Consider the following 25251-nt stretch of genomic DNA (forward strand, 5'->3'; position numbering starts at 1 on the left):
ACATGTCTTTACATCCCCTGCCTTATGTTCCACCCCTTTTCTTGACTTTGCCCATGTTACGGGACAAAGTCACTTGTCTTACTTCCCTTCCTTAACTTTATCTTACGTATTTCACTTCTCAAAATCCTTCAATGACTTTTCGCTTCAAAGTAAAACAATGCCCTAGAAATCACTGGCCTGCTGACCTCTCAAATCTCATTTCCTGCTACTCTCACTGCATCAGTCCACTGCAGCCACATCAGTCTCCTCATGGAGGCAACTTTCCTCACCAAGGCACCTTTGCTTCAGGTTCTTTGCATCGTCTGTTTCTTTTCCTGACATGCTTTTTTCATAAGGCTCCCTCCTTTCTTTCAGTAATTTATTTAAATGTCACTTTCTTATGCTTCTCCTCTCTGTCCCTTTTTTCTTTGTTTTTAACCCTTTATCACTTCTTTACCCTCTCCCTAACTAGAATGAATGCTCTACAAATGTAGGAATTTTTGCCTTTTTTGTTTCCTCTTGTGTCCCCTAGAAATGAGCCTGGCACAGAGGAAATTCTCAAAAATACATGTTGAATACATTTTTGAACACATGAATAAATGTATTTTGACTGCTGAACTCATTTACTCATTATTTCAATGATGATGCTTTGCTCTCCCTTCAGCCTCTGAGTCCTTAGTATTTTATTTTGCTTTCCTTAATGGCCCCTCACCTATCGCTTTTATTACTACTTCCCTGATTTTCCTTGCTCTTGCTAGTCTGTTGGGCCTCTGATAATGTATTATCTACTCAGGATTAAAAAAAAACTAGTGCATTCAATTTGAAGATAGATGAATGCACAAATGAGTTTCTATCTCATCATCACCAACCATTTTGCACATAATCGTAGACCTTTTTCTGTTCTTCAGAAGATTCTAGATGTCAGAAGATGAACTAAGAGGAATATTTGGATTCAAGGGCATGTAACTGAAACAGCAATATTAAAATGTAATTTTATGAGGTAATTAAACAACTTGCTGAATTCAATACAACAGAGATAATCCATACTCTTCCCACCCTACCACACTCACTGCTTTCTTAAAACAGAAATTCGCTTGAATCAAAATATCATAAATATTCACCATATACTCAGGCCACAAATTTAAAATGTAGAGGCAATTTGTTTTGCAGTAAAAATAGAACAAAATCATTATATTGCTACCTCTTTCACCTTATTTTCAAGTCCAGTTAAATTAATAAGTTGAAGTAAGCAAGATAGATGGTCTCCTTAGCATAAGAATCTTTGCATCTAGGTACAATTTAGTTCCTTCCAAAATGCTGCCATTTCGTACTATCAACTTGAACATTTGTCATAAAACACTTGAGATTATTATTTGAAAATGTATTAATGGACTCCTGCTGTTCATTCTTTCTCAAATTCTTACAAATGAACCCACAAATCCCCAAATGTTTTCTTTTCAATCACAAAAAATGTTTAAATAGTCCCTGGATAGGTCCAATTGTCCCCATGCCCTTTGTAAAAAAAAAAAAAAAAAAAAAAATCACTTTCAGTATCATAAAACAAATATTCTTTGGGGAAGGCCTGGCATTGGAAGGAAGTGACTGGAAAAATGCAACAGAATGTGTCTGCAGAGAGAAAAAGGAAACAAAAAGGGTAGTGAGACCAAGGGAGGGCTTGCTGAGCACAGTTTTCAATGGCTTCATTTTAAAACCATTAGAGAAAACTGGGAATCAGATTTCTAAACACTTAAGAGACCCAACAGGATTACATTGCAAATGGAATATCACATTATTTTTCCCTTTTTTTACCCTTTATTCTTGTCTAAGCTATTTTTCCATGACTGTAATTTTCAATCTAAAATTCTTTGAAATTTCTGTCACAGCACTGCTTTGATATAAATGACACAACCAGGAGATACCCAGTAATTTCTATCCAATGTTAGTGTCTGTGATTCAAAATGATTTGATTTTCCTCTAAGCAGTGGATTTAAACTCTTTTTTAAAATTAAATGCTGCTTCAAAGAAATCAAATGACAAAGTCTATTTTATAATCTTTTCTAAAATAAGTTCAGACTAATTTCTGTGCAAGCTCATTCTGTACCTGAAAATGGCAGATAGGACAACTGGATTCCTCAGTGTATGTATGCAAAAATAACTATGTTTTCAAAAAAACTGTACATATTCAAAATTAAATAAAAATGTATATATTCAGAGGAAGGGTATATGAAACTTAAAGAAGCAATTTAAATATGCAAGTATAGTCATATTTTGATTTTAGTTTTCTAGTAAATTAAAGAGCCCACCCATGCACGGAACAGTGTGTTATCTATCACTGCAACTATCCACAGCCCTGGCTTGTCTCATTTAAATTTGTCTTCTGCTTTGTTTGCATTCTTATTTCTTAAAGCATCACACTCATAGCTCTAATTTCTCAGAAACTCTGGTAAAAGTCTATTCCCTAATTTTCTTCTTCAGCACTCCCTCCCCAAAAGCCCATGAGCCCTTTGTTTGGAAAAGCTCTGTTTTTTTTCTTTGAATTATAATTTTCAGAATTATTAAATACTTTTGTTGACTAATTTCCTCCCTATTACATTGTATTCCTATGCCCTTCCTTCACAGCTATTTATACAAATGGTCTAAAATGAAAATACTTGTTTTATGCAAGTATATTCATTTCAAAGTTTGACAAATCAAAAGAACAGTGGACACAAAGCTGGAAAACCTACTTTTAAAACCTGGATTTGTCCTTCAGTGAGGGATTTTTGCCTAAGTACCTATCTCTCTGAATTTTAGGCTACTCATTTGAGGCCTGTGATGGACAACAATGGCCCTACTCATGTGGTAAGAATTCAACCAATATCAAATGAGAAGTATGAGATAGCGGTAGGGGATGTGGAGGAGCAGAGTAGATGAGATATACACACTGAGAAATACACATTATCTATCTATCTATCTATCTATCTATCTATCTTTCTTTTTCTTTCTTTCTGTCTTTATTTCTGAAGAGAGAATAATTATCAAGTATTTTCCCAGAAAGCACTATTGATCAATTATCTACATTTATTAGGGCCTCATTCCTAAGATTTCAAGACTCATTAGTCAAGACTGGATATCACGGAAGCCAAAGCACTCACTAAAATAGATGTTTTAGAAATTGCTGTGTTTTAGAGTAAGAGTTCTGACCCCAAATGCCTGGGCCCAGGGTTACCTGGCATGTGACTTACAGAATTCTCTTAAACTATATATGTCGAATTTTTTTTGGTATAAGTTAAATCTAGTAAGAAATCTGTAAGCCATTTTATCCAACCTTCAAAAACTTTTCAAAAAAGATCTCTGACATCATCCTCTATTGCTTATGACAAGTAACACATTTACTACTATAGCCAAAATAGCAAGGGAGAATAATATACAATACAAATGGATAAAAAAAGCTAGCCTTACAGAAAAGATATCTACACTCAGTAAATTGGCCAGGAAACACTAAAAGAATTAACAACATTGGGATGTTTGTTTATTTGTTTGTTTTAAATGTTTCTGAGGTTTGTCCCTGCAGACCACTGATGAACTGAGTCTGGTCAGTTGACCAGCCAGCGTTGCATATTATTTCTGTGATGATTTGTCTTTTCTAAAGCCTGCATTGACGTTATATAATTTTCTCCAAATATTTTGTTATCTTTGTAAAGACGGGCTTTTATACATGGAGATATAAAGCTTTTTAAAAAAGGAGAAAGGAGGGAATATATTTGTGTATTAAGTGTTGAACTGTGAAATCCAGTGCTAAATAGCTCACAGCAGATGGGCAAGATTGCCTTAAGGAGATAGAATGGTTCATGTGTATGTAAAGATCAACCAAAATTTATCTAACATAAATCTAAGAAAAAATGAATAACTTACAAAGATTATTTGTCAGCTCTGGAAATACAGTAAAAAGAAAGGCATGGTCATAAATGTAGTCAAGGTCCATATGGGAAGTGTCCAGTACAGAAATCACCTTCATTAAAAGTCTTTAACTATGAAGGTCTCACCAGTCCATCTTCATTGTAAGACAGCATGTGCAAAGGACCATATTTGATACAGGCAGGCATTGGTTGAAGTATTTCACATTTTAACCTGAGATAAATAATTTAACCTGAGATAAATGCAAAATTTAACCTGAGATAAATAACCATGATTACTCTCATTTTACTCTTGAGTATATTGAGATAAAAAGTTTAAAAAGTTATTTAGGGTTATACAGCTTGTAAGTGATCAAGCTGAGATTTGATAGTTGAATTAAAGAATCTTTGTGCTATACTACTTAAATTTTGCTGTAGCAATCTCAGTTTTATCCAATTATGTGTTTTCATTCCATGTACATCAAATAATTTTGTGGTTGATTTTTAGTTTTTCTGTTATCTTTATTTTAGACCTAAATATTCCAAGTTTTAAATGATTATGTATCTAATACCAAGTCAATGTATTTGCCTTATGGTTTTATACATCAGTTGTATGAGCTTGGTGAGTGGAAACCTTCTACAGGGACAGATGGATTTTTTCTAGTGTAATGACAAAACTAGGATTCGAGGCCTGCATAATTACCAAATAACCTTCTAGTAATTTAATAGGGTCAAGCAGTTTTTCAAGACAGTAGAACCAGGCATGAGAAATAAGCTAAGAAATTAGTTAATTGCTTAGATTTGAGTGAGAAACAAAAGATAAGGGGAATACAGAACCCTAAATTAATGGAGCATGAAAGAAAAACTGGTTTGGAGGCTGAAAGCTAACAAAGATTAGTATCTTATGTAATATACTCGTTTTGAATCTTATTCTGTTCAAGTCATCCTTCCCTGTAACATAAAGAACAATGAAAATAAACTCCGTAAGAACCACACACTTGAACAAAAGTGTCTTACAACTTCAAGAATTGAACATTGGATGGTTACAGGGACACATGTTTCCAAAGATGACTGGGTTTGGTTTGTGTCAGGAAAGAAAATGGAAACAGAACATTCATCCTCCACTGTGTAAAAATAAAATCACTGGATAATGCCTTTAGAATAAATACAAAAATGAATTATTTTTACCTTTTATGGTGATAGAACTCACTGACTACTATGGGGATCAAGTTATTATGATAGGGATAATGGGCTAGCTGGGGAAACTTCTTCATGCTATTGTGAAGTGTGCATGAGGTGAGTTTGTTTCAGGCAGGTGGTTATCTAAGTATCACGCAAAAGTTTATTTCATTAATTGCTTCAGATATTATATCAATGACATCAGCCTCACATAGTTCATACAGCACCAAATGAAACAAAATAAAGTTTCAGACCATGTGGTCAGAAGATATATTGCGTTCCAATTTTGCTTCTAACATGATATATGGCTTCCATATATTATAGAATAAATAACTCCATATAGTTTTTTTATAGAAACAAAAGACACACATTTCACATCATAACAATGTGTAAGTACAGAAGAAACAAATGTCTCTTTCCCAATTATTAGAGTAGGTGCTGTATGGAAATCCCCAAAAGAAACACCAACAAAACAAGCAAACAAAAATTTTCTTACATCTAGAATTTTACACTCATGGAAATTCAACTAGTCAAAAGTGTTTAGGAGGAAATATTTATATAGGTATGACTACAGATATGTATACAGATATGAGCACATATATGCATATGGATGTAGTATACGTACCGTCACCTCTTTAAAGTAAAGGAATTTAGATGGATAATATGAGAAATGCAGGAAAGACTGTTCGACAATCACCTTCCCTCTGTGATTTTACTCATTTTGTAATTCAAATTTTTTTTACATTTGAACCCATTTTATAATTCAATTCAAAATACCTTTTGAATTGAACAAAGTTTGCATTTAAAAAAAATATTTCTACCGTTATTGTATTGTTGTAGTAGCATGAATATTGTCAAGGACACAGAGTGAGAAGGTAATTTAGAATACAGCTGTATTAATTTTCGTCACGTAGGGCACTTTAAGTTTTTCCAGAGATCAGGTATCCGGAAACCTCATTTTTAATGGTGTGTTCATAATTGTCTTTTCCACATGGCTAGGTTAGGGCCTGTTATAAGTCCAATAGCAAACTGTAAGACATATATTATAAAATTTCAAAATTTAATAGACACTGTGATATAGTTTTCATTTGAAAATAAAATCCACTGAAAAGTAACTAAGGCATGAACAACCTTGTCATATTATGGTGTAATTCACACTTGTTAAAAAAAAAAAAAAAAAGATGATAAATAGAACCCACTGTTTTATTAGGTTCCACTAGATATCTTTAAATATGATGAAAGATTTTTACACATCACGAGTTCAAGTCTCAGGCAGTTTCGTGTTGAAAGAGCAATTTTTTCACTTACTAAAGCAAACACATCTAAATCACAGGGAGATATGGGCCTCCTCTGCTACAGTATCAGTGAGATTGATATTTAGCAGACATTATGATCATCAAAAGCCCACAATTCTTTGTTCCAAACATGAGAATGGAAGGTTCATGCCAATTTTTCTAGCTTAAAGTGGCAAATAACAACTTAGATGATAGATCAGCAAAGTGAGCTTTCAAATATAGCAGTGAACCAGACAGCAGAGAACCCTGTAACCCAAATACTAGTTTATCTTTAGACACATTTCACATTTATCCTGGTATTCACTTTGTGCTTGACTCTGAGCCTAATTGCCAGTAACTTCACATATCTGAAAACGTACATGGAAAATTGACCTTAAAATGATTATTGTGTCTTCTAAGAGAGTTAATGCTCCAAAGAAGCAGGTCAGGTATATAGAAGCTTTGAGCCTGGGCAAGCAGGTTTTACTTAATGGGATTGGTAGAGAGCTTATAATGTTGCAGAGAGTTATTTGGAGAAGCATCATGCCCTTCACCTTTAACTCTCAGTGTTTCTTTATGTGGTAATGTAGGTTTCCTTTTCTTATGGAGTCACCTTATGGAAAGAAACCAGAAATATTAATTTTGCCATATCAGTTCTGATTTACTTTGTTTAATGTTAGGCCATTTCTTAACTGTTGGGAGACGATATGTTCCACATCTCTGAATTTTTATATTAAAACTTGGCACAATGCGGGTACAAAATAGGTACTCATTGAATGTTGCACTATGTCATCCATTTGTACCTTTTTGCTTTGAAATTTCCAGAATATAGGGCAAACTTTCTTTTGTGGCTTTCCTAGAGAGAAGCAGGTATTTCATTCCCTTATATATCCAGTACCATGAATGGACAGATTCTTTTCTGTTAGATACATGTGACAATGTGAAAGTAGGTGAAAATAAGATATCCTTTGAGAAGACATTTGGGAGACATATAAATAACACTTTGTCTCCAGTTCTAAAGTTTTGTTTCAGTGGGGTGTCAGCAGGTAACTTACGAATATATTCTCTTGAGTCAGATGGAGGCTCTGAGAAGAGCACAATCTGTAAGAACATTTGAGGAGAAAACTTGGGTTACAGCATCTGAAAACCTAAGGAGCAAAATGATTGAGGAAAATAAAACTGTCCTGCTTAAAGATGCTGTATACCTATTCCCCATGCATTAAGAATTTACAGTTGAATTAGTCCTCATGAAATTATCCAAATTAAAAATACTTTATCAATGAGATTTCCAGACACTTTGTTAAAAGCAAAATTTGCTAAAACTTTTTATAACATACCTGCCTACAATGTTGCCTGAATAAAAACTATGAATGCTTGTAAATTCTTGGATGAGGGGGTAAAGTACTAGACACAATATGTGAGGGTGGGAGAAAGAAAAGATAATCTTGATCCTTAACTGATATGAAATTGAAAGGAATCAGTTTGACTGCTTCCTCATATAATCACCATGAATATCTTAATTTTCATAGCCACTATATAAGTAGGTGTTATTATTACCCCTATTTGATAACTGAGATACTTGAGACTCAAAGAATTTTAGTAATTTTATATCAAGCAACTTAGCTATAATAATTAGAGAAGCCTGGAATTCAAGTTATACCTTTTGGTTAACTTTTCTTTGAACTTAGTCCATAACAAAAGGTTAACTATAAAAAGAAAAGTAACATTAATTTAACCACTCAGTGTTCTCCCTGGTAATCCCATTATCTTCTTCATGTCCACAAGGAATCCTACAGTACTTCACATAGCAAATGAAGAGACTAAAGCTGTCCTCTGAGGTCTAAGCCTAGCTTGACTGTGGAAGATGTGGATTGCTTTACAGATCCAGTAGAAGAATAAGTGAGGAAGAATAATTCATCCTGTGGAAACAGCTTAAATAATAGGCTTCTGTATTCCTATAACAGCTGTATAGACTCAGACTGTAATTCTCTTATACTTTAGTGCCTATATGATTCATTTTTCTGTATGTACTCTCTTCCATTTCTGTTAGAGAAACATCTGTTCATCCTCCAGCAGTCACTAAAATGTCATCTTCTGTACAGACCTCACTGTTTCTTTCAGAAAACTTTTAAGACAGAGGTCTAGTTTTGTTTCTCTTGAATTTTACCATATCTTTATTATTATAGTTCACACTTTGTACTATAGTTGCTTGTGTGTTTATATGTCTACAATTTTACTCCATTCCAACTGACCTGAGAAATTACTCTGCAACACATATTAGCTACTCCTAAGACACAATTTCATTGATATGATAATCATGATATATTATACAAAGCACAAATTATTTACAAGTAAACAGTCTAGAAAAAATAAGACAAAATATTGACAATTGTAGCCACTGAGTAGGGTTATTTGGGTTGACAAATCCCTCTACTTTTACTTATCTGGATTTTCTAATTTTTCAACACTGATTATCTTACACACTGAAAGTGAGAGACAGTGAAGATGCCTACATTATTTAGTCAACTCTGTATGAAACTGTGTTCTGCTTTACCTCATTCGCTCAACACATAAACAAACAGAAACTTTGATACAATATAAATGGAGTGGAAAGTGGAAACTAACATCAGAATAAGAAAAAATTGGGTTTGGCAAAAAGGTCAAAGCAACTGAGATTATTTAATTAGAGAGAAATTATTATTTACCAATGATATAAAGATGAAGACATATGAAAATTACAAGTACCAGCTATTATTCATCTGCAGTTAGGTTTGAATTTTTTTTTAAAAAAGGAAGAAAGACAGGAGAAGTAAAAAGTAACTTGAAACCCAAAAAGAATAGATTTCATTAATATATAAGGAAGAATTTTAAGTATTAAAATGGTTAAGTACTATGCCAGATTACAAACAGAATAAGGAAATACTTTTTGAAGGCTTATAAAATTGGTCTGGAATAATTTTTAAATTGGCATGTGTGCAGGCAGTGGGAGAGTTAGTTTGTTAAAAGTCTTTTACAATGCTTTGCTTTTATAGTATGATGGATTTTGTCGGAATAACACCTATTTCTCATATGACACTAAGTGACTTACTTAAAACTTTCCAGAAGCCAAAAAGCCCTATCCCCAGTCCTCTATTGACATGTAGTTTTTATTTTCTAACTCTCCAAGGTGGAAAATAGATTTCTTAAATGTAGGGACTGGGATTTTGGCAATCCCATAAAGCTTCTGCATTCTGAATTCCCAACTCAGATCAAATTCATTTTATGCTCCACTAAATGCATATCATCTCTGAGAAGCAATTTTCCTCCTTAAAAATCTAACCTTTCCTCTTTCTTTCTTTCTCTTTCACTTCCCTACAGACAAGTTCAGTTTTACCCAAAGATGAATTTTTAGCCTACGGTTTCTTATGAACTTAGATGATGACAATAAATTCTTTGTCATTTATGGAAAAGGAAATTGAGAAGATGAGTAATTGGGTGGTCAGAAAGATTTCCTCTCTAAAGTTTACTGCACCTGGAAACATGCTAGATTTGCAAATTCTCTAGCCCCATTCCAGGTCTAACAAATTAGAAAGGATTTCTAATTCCTTTCTAATTCCTCCCCTTCCCCAGGAGGTGGGGGCGGGGTGGGGCGGAAAGGGGCAGAAATCTGTATTTTGATAAGCCCTCCAGGTGATTTTGATGCCAGCTAAAGTATGAGAAGTACGTGTAGAGGAACTAGAATTCAAATTGGCAAGAATATATAGAACGCTCAAAAGTAGCTAAAGATTAACCTTGTGATAATGAGATAGGACCAGGAAAAAAAAAAAAAAAATCACATCTTTGTCAATTACATGAATGCCACAATGACCCTCAGAAAAATTATGAGGAAAGTGACAACCATTCATTTACATCACTTCATTGCAGAAGTTTCCCTTGACACCCTTTCCTGTAGCAGTCCACTGACTCTCTGTTATACCACACGTGTCATTTGTGTTGTAGCGCTTATTACTATCTTATACTTTCTTACTTTTTTGTTGTGCTTTGTCTTCTTTCACTATAATAATAGCTTCTTGAGGGCAGAGATCTTGTCTGTCTTGTTCTATATTGAATTTCCACTGCTTGGAACATTGCTTGTTATACAGTAGGCACTTAATAAATGTTTTTTGAATGAATTAATTAATGTGTAAATCACTAGGGATGCTGGAGTGAGAAAGAAGGCTCCATATCCCAACCTCAAGAAGCTTACTAGCTGGATGACATTTCTGGTTTACATGACTGCATTTTAGATAACATTTAGATTACTGGAGGGTGACTGGAGGCAAGATTAAGAGAGGAATACTAATTTGGATGCTGTTGTTGTCATCAAAGTCAGAGATAATGGTGACCTCTAGTAGCGAAATGCCAATGGGAGTCAAAAGAAATAGATAAATCTGAGACACATAAAGAGGATAGAATCAGGAACCTTCTGTGATTCATAAAATGTAAGTGGCATGAATTCAGGTATAAGGGGTTGGATTCTGGCTTGAACTTTGAAAGACAGGAACAGGAACACTGCGGTGAGGCGGAGCAGAGGAGACAGGTAAGTACGGCTGCAAATATCATATAAAACATACTAATGCTAACATATTATTTGTTGTTTATCTGAAATGCAAATTTAACTGGGTGTCTTGTATTTTTATTTGCTAATAAAATACAGCACAGAATGAATGAAGAGCTTGTTTGTGAAATTGCATAACAGATTATAATCAACAGATTATAGAGAAATCTAAATGACAAACTGAACACTGAAAGCATTAAATTCAGGTCACTCAATTATTTCACTCACAAATCAAAAGCATTGGGCTGACTTTAGTTTCTAAGAAGTGTGAGCTTGTTTACATTTTGCACAGGAAACTATGAAATACCTAGGGGACTATTCTTGTTACTCATTATTAAAACATAATTGCCTCTCTGCATGTTAGATAAAGAGGAATTGAGAGATTTTTGCCAATTACCCTATTGTCAAATTTTAGATATTGGTAAACTGTATATCTCAGCTTGAATATCCTTCCTCGGTAAGTTTTTTTGTTACAGTGAGATCCTTGAGAGAAAGAAAGGCAAGGGAGAGGAAACAGATTGATGCTATCGTGATTACGGTTACACAAATCCTTACAGTCACATAATAGTTTGTAGTTTTGAAAATATTTTCACATCCATTTGATTTTAAGTCTTCTGGTTACTCTGAATGTCATTAGGATGTGTCTCCATTTGAACAGATAAAGGACATTAAATTCTTTGAGATTTTATGGTTTTCTTGAGATCACACTTTTAGCAAGTAGAAGAGACAACATTCATACCTCATGCTTCTGTCCACAGTTCAGAATTCAGTTTGAAGCTGTGGTTAATGGGGAAAAACAACATAAACGTATCAATATATGTACATACAAGGATGTGCTTTCCCAATGAAAGTAGTTGGTTATCTGAATACACACCTTGAAAGAGCATATTGCAAGGTAGCTGTAGTTAAAAACTTTCCCGGAATTGCTTCTAAGAAAGACACTGTAGAGGTGCTAATCAGGGTGGAAGAATTCTTGGGCAGCTGCTGAGTGATGCTGGGACACCATTAACCTATCATAGCAACCAGTAGTAACTGCAGACTGAGTCAACATCTGCAGCAGTCAAAGTCAACATAAGCCGCCATTGCTGAAAGCTGATGTTGATTGGATAATTGACGGAAATGATCTTAAAAGGAGTAATCACAAACAGGAGAAACTGACGAAAACTGTTGGGAAAAGCTACCTATGGCAGAACACACCAAATAAAGCAAATGGAGTTTCGTGTAATGAAAGATTACTCTTCTGCCAACTCTGCCCCATTCACCATCCCAGAAAGAGTGTCATTTCTGGAGAAAAAGATTGTCTTCTGTTTATCAGAGTGAAATTGGAGTCTATAAATATATTCCTATATCCATCATTAAGAAGGAAGGGTAACAATTACCCACAATGTGATAAAACAGATTGGAGGATGTAGATTTACATCAAAGAGGTCCTGAAAGTCTACCAGTGTCCAGAACCCGGTGCCTCAGGGAACAGACAGAGCCTCATTGCTGGTAAGCCTTCAAAATGTACCTCTTCAGGCCCTGAGACACGGACTCTGTTTCCTCAGGCAATAAACAAAGGGTTAAGTTAGGCCAGGTTGTTTTCAAACTGTTTTGAAAAGCTTTAAGAGATTTCTAAAGTGCCCCAGGAGACAATTTCCAGGCATGAGTTGAGAGGAGTGCATATGAGCCCCTCTGCCCCCCACCCCACCCTTTGCAACTTCTTAAATCAGATCAGCTCTTCTATATTCATGTGGGGATTCTGCATATGAATTTGTTTGAAATTTATTTCCTGTGGCTATAAAATTTGAAAATATCTAGACTAGGTCATTTCAAACTTTCCTTATAACTTGAAAATCTTCATTTCTTAGCAAGAATGTTTTTATCTTTGTGCAAAATGTTTAAAGGTTAGTGTGCCAGTGCATTTAATTGTGTAACAGTATTTTCCTCTCTCTCTCTCTTTCTCTCTCTCTCTCTATCTTCCTCTCTCTCTCTCTCTCTCTCTCTCTGCCTCCATTCTCGGCCTTTCCTACTGACTATAAATTCTATCATTATTTCTTGATTATGCATTTGTTTGGCATTTGTCTATCATTCCCAAAACAACCTCAGATTTGTAGAGAAGCCTCCAGCTGGAAAAATAAGCTTCCCATTCAGGCCCATCCTGTTTCTAATCTGCTGCTGTTGTAAGAAATTCTCTTTAGGGATTTCTTTACTTCCTATTGCTTTGCCTTTTCTGCTATAAACCTCACAAATATTAATCTTTCCTGGTCCCCATTTTCCCTTACTACCTTTTTTTTCTTTTTTAGTCTAAAATGCCTGCCAGCACTTTTCACACTTCATCATGTCTCCAGGAATACTGGCCCTAGGTCAAAGCCAGAGGCTGCAACTTGACAAGATGTGTTGCAAGGTGGCTTTCCCTGCACACTGTCTGCAGCTGTCATCTTCTCTCAAGTCCCCAGACTGCAAATTAGTGAGTCAGCATGGGATCACGGTGTGTTGCAATTCCTATTCATTAGACTAAGAAAAAGAAGCTTATAGGTTTTGCTGTGTTTTCTTTTTTCCATATCTTAAAAAAAAAGTAACACATAAATCTGTATTTGTTTGTTTCTTTTGAGGGTACTCGGATTCATACAATCAGAAATCATAATAGAGGAGTTGAAAACTCCCTTTCCTGGAAAAAAAAAAAAGACTCACAAATAACAGCTTGGACATAAGAATTATATATTATCCTTTAAGGGAAAGCAGATCAATTGCACCAATATTGTTTAATATTTAAATTTTTCTTTGGATGATTGTGATAACCATGGTAGTTCTAAGGAAGAAAAGAGTGGAGACTTAATTCAGCAGAAAAGCAAGCTATATTTTTCCAGCCTTCTTTCAGCTTAAAAAAAATTAAATTCAAACCATGGTTTTCTATATTCTATATACAATGTCCTAATAACATCGAATTTGAAATTAAAGATGAGGTCATTGATATAGGGATTGCCCTTTGTGTTTAAAACTTTGTTTTAAAAACTTACTGGAATAGACTTTAGACATTGCTGGAATAAGAACATAATTGGCATTCCTAAAAGCAGAAATGTTGTTTTGCTTTTAATGATGATCTAGATCATGTATAAAGTGAATAAACATCTGGGTCTTCCCATCATAAATGCTATATATAAAGTTTAGTGTCATAAGTCATATCTAAACATAAAAGGTTAGCATTTTCTTATATACTTCCAGCTTTTATCTGGTTATCATTTAGGATGAGACAATAAATGCCTCCTATAAAATAAAATTCAAAAATTGTGTACTGCTCATCATTTCAACCAATGCATGAGAGAAAAAGGTGTGTAGCCATATGGTCAAAGAAAATGTACATGAAGATTGGCTGTACGTAAATATACAGATGATAAACTATGGTTACATAAGCATAGATAGTAATATAGTTTGGCTCTTTGTCCCCACCCAAATCTCATCTTGAATTGTAGTCACACAGTTCCCACGTGTTGTGGGAGGGACCCAGCGGGAGATAATTAGAATCATGGGGGCAGTTGTCCCCATACTGTTCTTGTGTTAGTAAGTCTGAAGAGATCTGCTGGTTTTATTGGGGATTTCTGCTCTTGCTTATTCCTTATTTTTCTCTTGCCACCGTCATGTAAGAAATGCCTTTCACCTCCCGCCATGATTCTGAGGCCTCCCCATCCATGTGGAACTATAAAAGTCCAATTAAAACTCTTTTCTTCCTAGTCTTGGGGATGTCATTATCAGCAGCATGAAAACAGACTAATACAGTAAATTTGTACCAGTAGAGAGGGATGCTGCTGAAAAGAACCTGGAAAATGTGGAAATGACTTTGGAACTGGGTAACAGGTAGAAGCTGAAAGAGTTTGCAGGGTTCAGAAGAAGATAGGAAAATGTGGGAAAGTTTGGAACTTCCTAGAGACTTGTTGAATGGCTTTGCCCAAAATGTTGATAGCAATATGGACAATAAAGTCCAGGCTGAGGTTGTCTCAGACGGAAATGAGGAACTTTTTGGGAACTGGAGCAAAGGTGACTCTGGTTATGTTTTGGCAAAGAGACTGGTGGTATTTCCCCGCTGCCCTACAGATTTGTGGAACTTTGAACTTGAGAGATAATTTAGGGTATCTGGCAGAATAAATTTCTAAGCAGCAAAGCATTCAAGAGGTGACCTGGGTGCTATTAAAGGCATTCAGTTTTAAAAGGGAAATGGAGCATAAAAGTTTGGAAAATTTTCAACCTGACAATGCAATAGAAAAGAAAATCCCATTTTCTGAGAAGAAATTCAAGCCAGCTGCAGATATTTGCATAAGTAACAAGGAGCTAAATCTTAATCCTCAAGACAATGGAAAAAATGTCTCCAGGGCATGTCAGAGACCTTTGCAGCAGCACAGATCTGCAGGCCTAGGAGGAAAACAGGGTTTCCTTCCTAGCACAGGGTCCCCATGCTGTGTGCAGTCTAGGGACTTGGTGTTTTCATCGCACCAGCTCCAGCCATGACTGAAAGAGGCCAACGTAGAGCTCATGCTGTGACTTTAGAGGGTGCAAGCCCCAAGCCTTGGCAGCTTCCATGTGGTGTTGACCCTGCAGGTACACAGAAGTCAAGAATTGGGGTTTGGGAACCTCCAACTAGGTTTCAGAAGATGTGTGAAGATGCCTGGATGCCCAGGCAGAAGTTTGCTGCAGGGACGGGGCTCTCATGGAGAACTTCTGCTAGGGCAGTGCAGAAAGGAAATGTGCGGCTGGAGCCCCTACACAGAGTTTCTACTGGGGCACCACCTAGTGGAGCTATGAGAAGAGTGCTACTATCCTCCTCCAGACCTCAGAATGGCGGAGACACTTACAGCTTGCACCATGTCCATGGAAAAGCCACAGACAATCAATGCCAGTCCGTGAAAGCAGCTGAGAAGGAGGCAGTATCTTGTAAAGTCACTGGGGTGGAGCTACCCAAAACCATAGGAACCCATCTCTTGCATCAGCATAACCTGTATGTGAGACCTGGAGTCAAAGGACATCATTTTGGAGCTTTAAAATTTGACTGCCCCACGGGATTTCAGATTTGCATGGGCTCTGTAACTCCTTTGTTTTGGCCAATTTCTCCCATTTGGAATAGCTGTATTTACTCAATACCTGTACTCCCATTTTATCTCGGAAACAATTATCTGTTTTGTTTGTTTGTTTGTTGTTTTGTTTTGTTTTGTTTTTTTACAGGCTCATAGGCAGAAGGGACTTGCCTTGTCTCAGATGAGACTTTAAACTTTTGGGTTAAAGCTGAAATGAGTGAAGACTTTGGGGGATTGTTGGGAAGGCATGATTGGTTATGAAATATGTGGACATGAGATTTGGAGGGGCCAAGGGCAGAATGATATGGTTTGGTTCTGTGTCACCACCCATATTTCATCTTGAATTGTATTCCCATAATTCCCACATGTTGTGGGAGGGGCCCGGTGGGAGATAATTTGAATCATAGAGGTGGTTTTCCCCATACTGTTCTCATGGTAATGAGTAAGTCTCACGAGATCTGGTGGTTTTATCAGGGGTTTCTGCCTTTGCGTCTCCCTCATATTTCTCTTGCCACTACCATGTAAGAAGTGTCTTTCACCTCTTGCCATGATTCTGAGGCCTCCCCAGTCATGTGGAACTGTTAAGTCCAATTAAACCTCTTTTTCTCCCCAGTCTTGGGTTTTTCTTTGCCAGCTGTATGAAAACAGACTAATACAGATAGATAGTTGGATGGATGATAGATTAGACAGATAGACAGGATAGAATTCTAATGCACAAAAGAAAATGCAATCAATTTGCTTCATGCACTACAAATACATTCAATAACTGTGGAACCATGGGACTAAGACTCTAAAACCAGGGTTTGATTCCTTGGTTCTGTTTTATAAGCTGAGTGATGGTAAATCATTTAGCAACTGTTGGCTTAACCTCTCTGATATGGTTTGGATTTACATCCCCTTCCAAATCTCATGTCCAGTTGTAATTCCTAAAGGTGGAAGGTGATTGGATCATGGGGGCAGATTTCCCCCTTGCTGTTCTCATAATAGTGAGTCAATTCCCATGAGATATGCTTGTTTAAAAGTCTGTAGCACCTCCCCCTTCTCTCTCTTCCTCCTGCCCTGGCCATGTAAGACGTGTCTGCTTCCCCTTTGCCTACTGTAAGTTTCTTAAGGCCTCCCCAGCCATGCTTCCTGTATAGTTTGTGGAACTGTGAGTTAATTAAACCTCCTTTCTTTATAAATTACTCGGTCTTAGGTATTTCTTTATAGCAGTGTACTTTCTCATCATCAAAATGGAGATAATGACATCTACTCCAATATTATTGTAAATATTACATATGAATATATAGAGAATTTTAGAAATATAAGCTGCAATAAAATTATTCTAATGTTTTTAAACTCATTATATTGCCACCAGAATTACATGATCTGAAAATTATTCACCTTGTGGTGTATTACAAAGCCACCACAAGGACCCTTTTTATTACTATCTTCATTTCTCATAGCACTCATCAGATTAACTGATTATCATCTCCAGCAACTACTGCTTTTAAAAACCAGATGTCATACCTCTGTAGCACACTGTGAGAAGCTCACAATTAAACTCATGCTGAAAGAAACTGTGGGCACTTAACAAATGTATGTTGAAGTGAATAAATGATGCATCTTTATGTCCACATCCTACTTTGAGAAAGGAACTTCGATTAGTCAGCCTTTTGGCTCTTGTAGTTAGACTTGTTTAGAAACACAGAGGAGGGAGATTCATTACTAAACCGTCAAAAGTGTTCCAAATAAAAAGCAGAGTGGTTAGAAAGTTGAAAGAACGGCTGAATCACTGTCATTTTAACCCACTGTATGTAAGCTTGTCCAGGACACTGCTGAGATCACACCTGGTTGTGAGATCTCAGCAATAAAAGAAAAAAATAAAAAACAGCATCTGGTTTCATGAGTCTACAAACAGGAGAGATTTATGGGAAGAGGAGCCATATGTTTTTTACAATATCATCTCTGAGTAAACTGAGTTTCACTATATGTCTAACCCAATACTTTACTTTCCTGGGATTTTCAGAGTTGTGATAAGCATTGGGTGCATATCAATCTGTTACCATTATATAATCTTTGAAGTTTATTTAACATGTGCCATATGATAATAGTTAATATTATAATACCTGGAATACTTCTAGGAACATAAGATTGTCAGACTTTGAACATGAAATATCCAATAGGTCAGACACTGTGCTATCAGAGAGTGTGCTTAGGCTTGACATCAAAATGTCTTCCAGGAAGGCAGTGCGGCTTCATATGCGCAACACATGCAAGTGACACAAACTGAGATTTGTTGACAGATGTTTTATAATAGTTTTTACTCTTATCACATTTCTTCAGTTAACTTCATACTAGCAATAGGAAAGCAGTGTAAAGTATAAGTGTTTACTTAAAACATCTTCTCCTACATGACAGAAGTTAGGTCTGTGACTTACGATGCTGGGGTTAAGAGAGAAATGCTCTTAATGCCAGCAAATGCTCATAACTACATAAACAAAATGCTCATAACTGCAAAGCATATGCATAGAAACACCTATCCTGTGGATAGGTGACAAGAATAGTTTAAATTATGCAGTATTAAAGAGAGGCCAATGAGAAGGCTAATTTAAAAATCGAAAATATATGAAAGACAAATGGAAAGGAAAATATGGTCCTGTATCTACTGAGAATTTCAAGTTACAGAGAAACAGCAAAATTTTGAAGGGATACGAATTTCAACATTTGTAAAAAATAGATGTTATAAGATACAGCAAAAGATACAAATCTTGTTTCATTTTTCTGTATATAAATATTCAGCTTTCCCAGCACTATTTTATGGTTCCATATAAATTTTAGGATCTTTTTTTCTATTTCTGTGAAGAATGTCATTGGTAATTTGATAGGGATTTGATTGAGTCTGTAGATCACTTTGGGTAATATGAACATTTTAACAATACTAATTTTCCACTCTGTGGGCATGGGATATCTTTTCATTTTTGAGGTGTGTCCTCTTCAATTTCTTTCATCAGTGTTTTATGGTTTTCATTTTACAGATATTTCAATTATTTTGTGATTCTATTCTTAATTTTTGTAGCTATTGTAAGTGGAATTGCTTCCTGATTTTGTGTTTAGTTTGTTCACTGTTGACTATATAAATGATATTGAAAATTTTACTGTCTAAAGTTAATTCAGAAATTAAGGGTTAAGCTTTATAAATAAAGAAATCAAATATTTCTTCTTAAAAAGATTTGCCTCTATGGGGTCAGACCCAGTTTTATATATATATAACATATATTACATAGAGAGAGAGAGAAAGTGAGCACTTATTTTGATACATAGATAGATAGATAGATAGATAGCACTTATTTTGTCTGCATATGATTCTAGAGGATAAAGCAGTAAATAAAATAAAGCTAAAATTCTAGACTGGGAAACATAGCCTGAAACAAGTAAGCAATTAAATCTTTTTAAAACTGATCAAGAAAAATATTTGAAGGAAAATAAAGTGGAATGCTATAATAGAATAATGGAGCTGGAAATTTGAAATGTATTACTCGGGACACAGAGGAGGTCCCTGAGGAGGTGATATTTGAGGAAGACTAAAGGACCAATGTTGATGAGGTACAAAGAGTAAGTGAGTGGTCTAAGGTGACATTAAAGAAGTAAGGGGAGACTAGATCTCCCAGGCCCAATTAAATTCTGGTAAGAGGTTGTTATGGATTGAATTAGAGGGGACATATCCCCTCTAATTCATAAGCGGAAGCCTTACCCCAATGTAACTGTATTTGGAGATAGGGACTTTAAAGATGAAATGTTAAATGAAGTCAGAAGTGGGGGCCTTATAATCCAATGTGACTGGTGTCATAAGAAGAGGAAGAGACAACAGGACACATGAGCACAGAAAGGTCCTGCAAGGACATAGTGGGAAAGCTGTCATCTGCAAGCCAAGGGGAGATGACTTAGAAGAAACACACCCTGCTGGTTCCTTGATTTTGAAAATCCAGGATCCAGAACAGTCAAATTAAAATTCCATTGCTTAAGCCACCTAGTTTGTGGCATTTTGTTATGGCAGGCCTAGCAAACTAATATAGATGTTTAGGTTTTGATTCTAATACATGACAACAACATTATAATGTTTTAGGCAGACCTACGGAATGATTTAACAGATACTTTAAGTAAGATCACTTAAGCTACTCAAGTACAGAATGGAGTGTAGGGAAGAGGGAGACCTGTTAGGGGGTTGACATTATTAATGCTATGAACAAGAATAGTGTGGTGCAGATACAGGGAAGTGGATATATGAAAAGCATATTTTGGAGGTGGAATTGACAGGCCTGCTGCTGAAGGGAGGTGGGGATGAGAGAAAAGATAAATCAAGGATCATTTTCTAGTTTGGGTTGGGCACCTGGGTGAATGGCTGTGGGATTTGCTGAAATGAGGAGTAAGTGAAGAGAATGAGGGGTGTAAGAGCTTTGTTTGGGATATGTTAACTAAAAGACTGGTTCAAAATAGATTCTAAGAAAAGAGATGATAAAAATAAAACTGAAAGGAGATACTTATGAGGTAAAAACAAAAAACCAAGGGAATCACTCATCGTATCTCTTTATAAAATTGTGATATTTTTTCCATATGACATTCATTTTAAGTAGATACCCATTTAGTGCTGATGTTCATCTAGAATCTACAAGAACTGGGGAAATTATTTACCTCAAAGCTTAGCTCTTAGGAAAACAAAATAACCTATCCCTAAGCCATTTCTACTACATAACATACAGGAAATTTGACATAAACATAGTATATTAGCAGTACCAAGTGGAATACTTTACTTCTCTTAGGATGGCAACATTCATATTTTTAGGTCTTACCAGTATATTAAGTATGCAAATAATTTCTTGTTGATGACAATCTAAGTACATCTTTTACATTTTAGAGTAGGAAGATTTCCTAAAATATAAACACTTCTTGGCATAAAGTTTTCATATTTGATATGTTGAGCAAAGTTTTATGAAGAGCAGTTTATAAATATTTTAAAATGACTCTACCTATTTTCACTGAGTGCTTTTCATAATATTTTCACATTCAATGATTCCACTTCAATAACACACTTGACGTTAAATGGTTACATGAAACTGATGCATTTTAACATAACTTCTTATTCTAAGTGCTTGATTTTGTCAAGTTTATTTTCCCCTTATTAAAGTATTTTTCTTCCTGATTATATACTCATGGGGAAATACTAAGGAAATGCCTTTCTGTCAAGTGAACAATTTTGTATTTTCTAATCTCAAATTGCAGGGTTGTTTTCACTGCTTCTTTCATTCTGGAAATACATTTTGCTAAATCTCACTGAGCCCACAATGATGTATAATTTCATTTGCAAGACACAGGCCTCCAAAAGTTATAAACTAGGGAATGCAGAAGATAGAGTTTGATTCTTCTGATCTCAAAGCATTTCATTAATTGTAATAGAAATCCCATGTCCCAATGATTGTACAATTACAACCTTACAAAGAAAATATAAATAGCTAGCCATGTAGAACAGAATTCACCTGGATGAATAATCTTTAAAAAATTGTGTCATATGTGAACACGTATGGTACACAATGCATATTTTAATTTTCCAACCCATATGTTCAGGAAGCAAATTATGGACCTCTTGAATAAGTCAGTGTATTGGAAAGTTACATATAAAGTTGTTATTGAATTTAAACATTAGGGTTATTTTTATTGCTGTTTTACCTTAAGTCTGTTTTACAAATGTGAATAATGATGGGAATGAACCAGGAGTATCAAAATTTGAAATAATATTTTTTTAGTTTATTAGTAGTAAATCATTTTTTCAAGATTTGGAAGGTAATATATTTTATTATATCTACAAATTTGGCTAATTTTTTAATCTCGTTGGGGTTTTAAATTTAGCCAACAGCATTTATGTGTTTCTGACTCAGAGACAACCAACATATTGTATGTATGTGTGTTTATGTGTATATTTTACTTTATGGACATTGATAGTATTTAAGAATAAGTTAATATATCATGTATACTGCAAGTTGGAAACTAAGAGCAAATTCAAGAAGTGATCAGTTATTATTTTAACTTAGAACACTTTGGGCAGTTTCCTCGAGTCAAGAAGTCTAATCTGTTTTTTTAAAATCCATCTCTTACCAAATTCACATTTCTACACACCACAACTACCAGATAATGAGTCATCAGAATTTGTTATGTGATCAGATTTATATAAATTTATTTGTTTATTTATGTGATCATAAAATTAGAAGCTTAACAGCAAATGATTATTAGCAAACAGGTAAAAATTAATTTAGAAATATGTTTTCATAATTACATTAGGTCTCCTAACTACTGGAAATTTACAAAAAGATAAGCAATTGGAGACAATATAGAAAATTTAGGTAACATTGGCATATGGATGTATCACTGATAACATTATGTTGTATTACTCTTTAGTCAAAATTAGATCAAACTTTGAAGTCTGTTTTGTAACAATTGTAATATACTTATACTTGTAATAATTATTGTAAAGAGTTTTCCATGTCATTAAATGTTACTCTGTAATAAATATGTTGATTATAGTCTACTGCATTAAATGAAAGGGTAAATTTTGAAATGATACCCTAATGTAGATTTTATTTTTCAATCTTTAAATTTTGTTGCAATGAGTAGGCCTGTATCAACATTCTGTACCGTATTCAGATTTTTTGTCTCATGATTTCTCTTAAAAAGTGACCAGCCATGAATTGTCAAATAATTACAATTTCTGAAATATTGTCAAATTCCCTTTAAGTAGTCCATATCAATTTACAGTCTAGTCAGTCATATACAATAATGCCTATTTTTATTGTGCTGCATTTAATAAATTAAACACACTCAGGAAAACTACCATATAGACTAAAAATCAGCCATAATGTATCATGTTCTCTTCTGTCAAATCAGCATGTTTTTGTAGTTTCATACAAATGGAGCTCATCATTTTCTCTTGTGTTTACACAATTAAACTGTGGCATTTGAATTATGAGTACATATATAAATAATATTTTTAACTTATTTCTTCAACTTTAGTATCCTTTTGGGTATAGTTTTGTGTTGGATACTGTGTTCTCAATTTTGTAATACAGCAGGAGACACGAGATATTATGCTTAGCTTGAAGAAACCAATTTCTACTCTCTATGAATAATACTTTATCATCTTGTACATTTTTGGTTATTCTTGCTTTTGTTAGATATTCTGATTCTGTTTCTTAAAGATTCGCAGTAGGAAAGCTTACAGAGCTTGATAATACACAAGATTTCATCCTAGAGTATAATGTAACATCAATAAAATTTAGCTACCTCTGATTTAGCAATTTCAAGATAATTTCAGTTTTCCTATTCATTTGTTGAGAAAGCTTAAACTTCAGCAATTACAGAAACAGTTTTTTTCTTTGTAGATTTGGTGGTTAAAATAATGTACAGCTAATAAAAGGCTGCATTTGAAAATAATTCTATGCATTATCTTTCCCAGTCTCTGGACCAATAAACATATCATTCTAACAGGTAGTCATTCATTTTATTATGTTTTGTTTTGTCTTTAAACTGAAATAGCCCACTTTACTCTTAGGCAGAACAGTTAGAAAATTTTTTCACTTTGTACCTAAACTTCCTTTTAACATATACTCATCAGATTATGCTATTTTTACTTTCACATAAGAGGATGTCAGATAAATGAAACTATTTTGTATCCCCCTTCAGCCTTTCATTTTCAGACATAAAATCTTCAAGTCTTTTTTGCCACAGGGCGTGCCTCCTCAGTTCTTTTATCATATTACCCTCCTCTGCAAATATTGTATTAGCTCATTGAGTCCTCATTAATAGATGTGTCAGAATGAAATTACAGGAGATTAAGATGCACCTAAGTATCTGCTGATCGCATATCGTTAGGAATGTTATTTTCAACTCAGAACTTGTCAATTCAAACTAAATTGTATCCGGTGGAGTTTTGTCTGTAACAATCCTGAGTAAATGATCAGGACTGCCTTCATTTTTAATGAATATGGTCCCTTATACCCAAATGGATGGCTATGAAAAGGTTATAGAAATAGGAAGTAAAATATTTAGAACATGCATAAATAAATTGAGAACCATTTACCTCATAAGAAAGTGTTGCTTTATCAAATAAGACAGATGATTCAGCCAAGTCAGCAGGATTTTACCAATTGATTCATTTATTAAATCATAGCATTTTGTCATCACCAAGGTGGGAAGTGTACACTTATGACATTCGGAGATACAAGCTATGAATGTCTTAAGAAGTTTCCAGTTCACATTTCTTGTAAAAGAAAGGTAGTTTTATTGATGGTAGTCTTTTTTATTTCCTTTAGCCTTTAACCATGATACCAGACAACACTTCCTTAGAAACTACCTCACCCACTGGATTTCTATTCTAAAAGCATATAGTGGCCAATCAGTCACCATTTATTGGTGAGTTAAATCTGAAATACCTCAGTTTGGTGCTTTATAGTCTAAATCAGTTCTTGCTTTCTACTCAACCAAAGTTACTAGTGCTTGCTATCATTGCTAGTAGGTAAGCCTTACTTAGAATCCATGCCCTTCCTTGAATGCCAGAGTAGTGCCTAGAAGCAAGAAACCAGTACAGACTATAGAAAATTGTAACTGTTGGCAGCAAGATTCCCACTGGCATCTTGACTATAGCAGCTGAATATCTCAAGCCCAGTTTACACTTTTTCAACTGTACTTTCTTACCTGTTGCATCATCCATTCCCTGCTCAGAGTCATCTCATCTACGTAATGACCTCAAATCAATTTCGAGCATGGAAGAAATGCCAAGACAGGTGAAAAAAGTGAGACTTCAAATGTAATTTTTATTTTTAATTTAAAAGCTTTTGTTCTCACAGTCATGCTAGGCCAAACTTTGTGTTAATCTAGCATATTTTTATATTCCTGCACTGTGTATAGAAGCTGTAAATATTTTCCAGTTGATCTTGAATACATCTAAGAGCTTGACACCAAGAATCACACAATTTCCATAAATTGCAACAATCCCACTTCTATCTAAGTATATGCAAACGTGTGCGCACGCACACACACACACACACACACATATACACAGACACACACATACCCTTCTATGTTGCCAGATTCCATGGTATGGCCTTCCTGCCACCTTCTACTTTAAACTTCAGAGTCATCACTGAAATACCCTCTTCTCCCTCAGATACCAGTAATTTATTACAGCAAGTTGGATCTGCCTGCTTAACCTCTTCAATGCTTATTTGCTTATTTATAGAATTTATTTAATATTTGAACTTATATTCCTTAAATGTACAAAGTACTACACAAATGGC

The sequence above is a fragment of the Colobus angolensis genome, unplaced genomic scaffold, assembly GCF_000951035.1.
Source record: "Colobus angolensis palliatus isolate OR3802 unplaced genomic scaffold, Cang.pa_1.0 Scaffold332, whole genome shotgun sequence".
In the NCBI taxonomy this organism is placed as follows: domain Eukaryota; kingdom Metazoa; phylum Chordata; class Mammalia; order Primates; family Cercopithecidae; genus Colobus; species Colobus angolensis.